The sequence below is a fragment of the Parasteatoda tepidariorum genome, chromosome 2, assembly GCF_043381705.1.
Source record: "Parasteatoda tepidariorum isolate YZ-2023 chromosome 2, CAS_Ptep_4.0, whole genome shotgun sequence".
In the NCBI taxonomy this organism is placed as follows: Eukaryota; Metazoa; Arthropoda; class Arachnida; order Araneae; family Theridiidae; genus Parasteatoda; species Parasteatoda tepidariorum.
Genome location: NC_092205.1, coordinates 85,698,989 through 85,703,058, shown reverse-complemented (window position 1 = coordinate 85,703,058; position 4,070 = coordinate 85,698,989). Strand labels below are relative to the sequence as shown.

Here is a 4,070-nt window from a genome sequence, read left to right as displayed (position 1 = left end):
TTTATTGTTTTTGGGAAGAAAAATAAAAGATACTGCAGCAGAATAAGGTCTTTTGCAAAGATATGATTCACCAACACGCAAATAAGTGTTGTAAGATTCGTTTATATGGAAATATTTTTTAAACAACTTGTGTGCAACTTTAAAAAAATGATGTCAGTGGCATTTGTTACAATGAAGGCTAAACAATTTCACTTGTTGGTGATAGAACTTCATTAATATGCTTTGAAAATTCCGCATTTACTTAAACTAGTTTAAATATAGATAGCCGAAGACGAAAGTTAGTGCTGCAATATATTAAAACTTTATTTTACAATGACATTAATGTATCTTTAAAATTTTAGAGAAATATACTTTCTTAAATGAGAGATTTAATTTATTTATAAATAAGATTTATTCAGTTTTTATTTCAATAAATATTTTAGCTTATGATGAGGAAAGTGAAGTGGATGAGAACGATGTCGATGTCGAGTAAGTAGCGATTCTCTAATATATCATATTTTAACTTTTCAACTTTTATTATAATTTTTTTTTCGTTATTTCGGAAAAGGATGCATTCGTAGCTAATCTAAGTTTCAAAATATATAAATGTAGACAGAATGTAAAAACAAAACGAAACTAGAAATAAAAATAATAAATTTTAAAAAAAAGTAATTTTGAGTTTTAATTTACATTGCTGATTAAACTTAATTGAATTAAGAAACTTTATTCTGAGGGAAATATGCAAAAAAATGAAATGAGCTTGTTACAAAATAATAGTTTGTTTCAGTGTAATAACAAAGGGTCTTTTACATTAGCGTAATATTTAAAGAAAAATTCACCGTTTGGACGAAAAACTAAGATGATTGCAAAGCATGCATTTGGGGTTAGGGACCAAGGCGAGAGGAAGATGAACCTCTTAACAATATGAAAAAAAAATTAAGAATTTTCCGTTTTATCACGCTCATTTCCAGCCGAACTTTGTACTTTGAAATTGAGGAGGGATAATCTATAAAGATAAAATCAAATTTTAATTAACTTATTTTGGCAACCATTTCAGTTTTTTAATTTTACAATTTTTCATTTTAACAAACAATGTGCCATTGTTATGAGAAAACACCATATTTTCTATAAAAGTAATTGCATGATCTTGCTACCTGTTTTATTGACACAAACTGTAGGGAAGAATATCGCGATATCACGTGATTTAGCAACTAAAAGTTGGAGATATAATTCAATGAAAAATGTTACCATTAATTTATTCTGTTCCCTTCGTACACACAAAATAAATTTTTTATTTCATTTCGGAAACATGCCTGTTTAAAAATTTGAGTCAAAAATATCAAAATATAACGCGACTTTTTAATAGACCCAGATGAATTTTTGGTCCATTTTTCAAATAAAGGAAAAATTTTAATTTTAGAAAAATAAAAAAAAATAAATGAAGGATAGTATTTTTTGATAGATATTTTAGGACAACTATTTTATTGTTAAAAATATGCATAAATATTACTTTTAGATACATTTTGCATATATAATGCACAACATATATCATGCACAGCATGAATATTGCTCTAAGTTTTACTGAAAGCTCTGCTATCTAAAGAATATGGAAAATACCGATGCCTGTGATAAATTCGTTAAAAGTGAAATCATCGTTTTAAACATAATTAGAAAACATCATAATTCTTAGCAAGCAAATTTCTTGTTGCTTAAATGAAGTTATAAACTGTTGTCACGAAGTCCGTAACTGAAAATTTTCAACTAAACTTGCATACAACATAAATATTAGTTTCAAAAAAAATTTTCAACAAAAAAGAAGTTATTTTTACCTTTCGAATTAAAAGAATTGTTTTCTTTTATATCTTTAGCATCGAAAGTGATGAGGATATGATTGAGATAGAGGCAGAGTTTATGTCTGAGGAAGAGGAAGATGAGTTTGATGAAAGGTATATTAAATAGTTATTATTTTTAATAATGTTCCCAAAATTATTTTAAAACTTGAAATCAAGAAAAAGTAAAACGCAACAAAAGTGTTGAAATTTTGGACAGCTCTCATTACTAAACAATGCGAACCTTATTTTTACTTACCTGTTCTCACTTTTTTGAAAGTCGAAAATCCAAATGCATTGAATGAAAGGAATGTTTCTTACTAAGAAACCGCGTTTTTGTGTTAGATTCCGTAACTTAATTTATAACTAGTGCTTAAAAAAATCTATGAGAATTGTTTTTTTTTTTTTAGAGAGAGAATGATATTGGAGTTTAAGAATGAGATGGATTATAAATTTGATGGAGATAATATGAATAACGAAGATGTGGTGGTTGAAATAAAAAGGTAAATTAATTTGTATATCATTTAATTACGTGGTAATGTTTTTGGCAAAACTATTTGTATAGCTAACTTAGTTGTAACTTATCTTGAATATTATTCGTATTATTAAAAAAAATTGTTTTAAAGATTAAAATTGGAAGAAATTGACTTTTCCGTAATATTTTTAGTTCGTATAAATTTTGTTTTTATAAATGACTCAATGTTGAGAAAAATTCATGATAAATTTATCTAAAATGGCGCATAATAATTATTCGATTATTATGGAACATGCAAGTGACTGGTGTAAATCATTCGGAATTTTGAAATTAAAAGACCATCTCTGTGTTACCTCAAAAGATGAAATTAATAACAAAACTGCAAAACTTAGGAGCGATGCCCTTATATGGGATAGAACCAAAACATATTAAATCAGAAAGATCTAATTTGCCACTAAGCATGATTGAAGTCAGGAAACAATTGGTTGTGTTTGAAAATCTAAAAACAGTTACAAAACACATAATTTTCAATAACAAAATTATGTAGCAAAAACACAACGTTAAATTTCATTATTCATTTTCTTTTTAGTGATAGTGAGGAAAAGGTGTATTCCAGTTATTTTACTGAGGAAATGATTGCAAAACTGTACAGCATGGATAAAGTCCATGACAAGGATTCTATCGAGTATGGCATTCCAGATAGGAGGTATTTAAACTGTTTCAAGATTTTTTTTAAATTGGAGACTCAGTCATAAAACATATGTATTGCTTCAATTTTTTCTATGTAAAATTTCCATTTCCTTTTGCATATAGTAATACTTCATATTCGCATAATATCTGGTTTCATATCTTGATAAAACTTAAAATTTTAACGACTATAAATGACTCAAAAAAGTATATGTTTTTGAGACATTAGTTTGTCTTATGCATGGGCAATAAATTTGATAATTAAGATATTTTTATTAATTTGTCGAGAGAAGTAAAAAATACAATACAAAAATTTACTTTGTACTTTTTATTATAAAAAGACTTCACAGTTAAGTAATAAAAATAATTTTTTCTGTAAAGGCGAGATGTAGTTTTTTTCATAATATTTATTTCCTGAAATCATCGTAAATTTTCTCGCCTTCCAACTAAAAAAATACATTTGCAATCAAATGAATCCTTGAAAGTAAGAACAATATTTGAAAATTGATGAGCTGATATTGATGTGCTGATATACACTGATGTCCATAAATTAAGGATAATTCAGAATCACACGGAAATCAAACTCTGAAATTAAAATTTCACCTGTAGAATTATCAAACACATCCTGAAGAAGAATATGCAAATTACAGGAAACCACTAGATGACGCTGGTAGTACGTCACAATGACGAGAGTGTAAGAGAGGGGTATATAAGGAATGGTGGCAAAGAAGTAAAATTGTTCACAAGTGCTTTAAAAGCCTTTCAGTGCAATAACTGCATAGTTAGGGCACAAAGGAAGCATTTGGATGATTTTTTACGTGGCAGAATCATCGGACGACTGGAATGTGGACGTACCCAGCTGGAAGTATCCGAGGAACTTGGAATCACCCAGAGTGTCATCTCCAGGCTTTGGCAACGATTCCAAGATGATGGTAATGTGAGTAGACGTTACAGCACAGGTCGCCCCCGAGTTACAACGCCGAATGAAGACCGGTATTTGGCAGTTACTGCCAAAAGAAACAGACGGAGCACAGCATCAGACCTGTCTCGTCAGCTCTCTTCAGCTACCAGTACGACAGTTTCAAGGCAGACCGTGTACA

General features: G+C 28.9%; 1 protein-coding gene across 1 annotated transcript in view; it reads left to right on the top strand.

Moving 5' to 3' along the window:
* Positions 1 to 277: 277 nt before the first annotated feature.
* The window catches only part of LOC122270487 (uncharacterized), a 9,362-nt gene continuing 5,569 nt past the window's right edge, over positions 278 to 4,070 (top strand). Inside the window, exon 1 of the mRNA XM_071176991.1 lies at positions 278 to 468. The gene's annotated coding sequence lies outside the window, so the exon portion shown is untranslated. The remainder of the gene's footprint in view (positions 469 to 4,070) is intronic.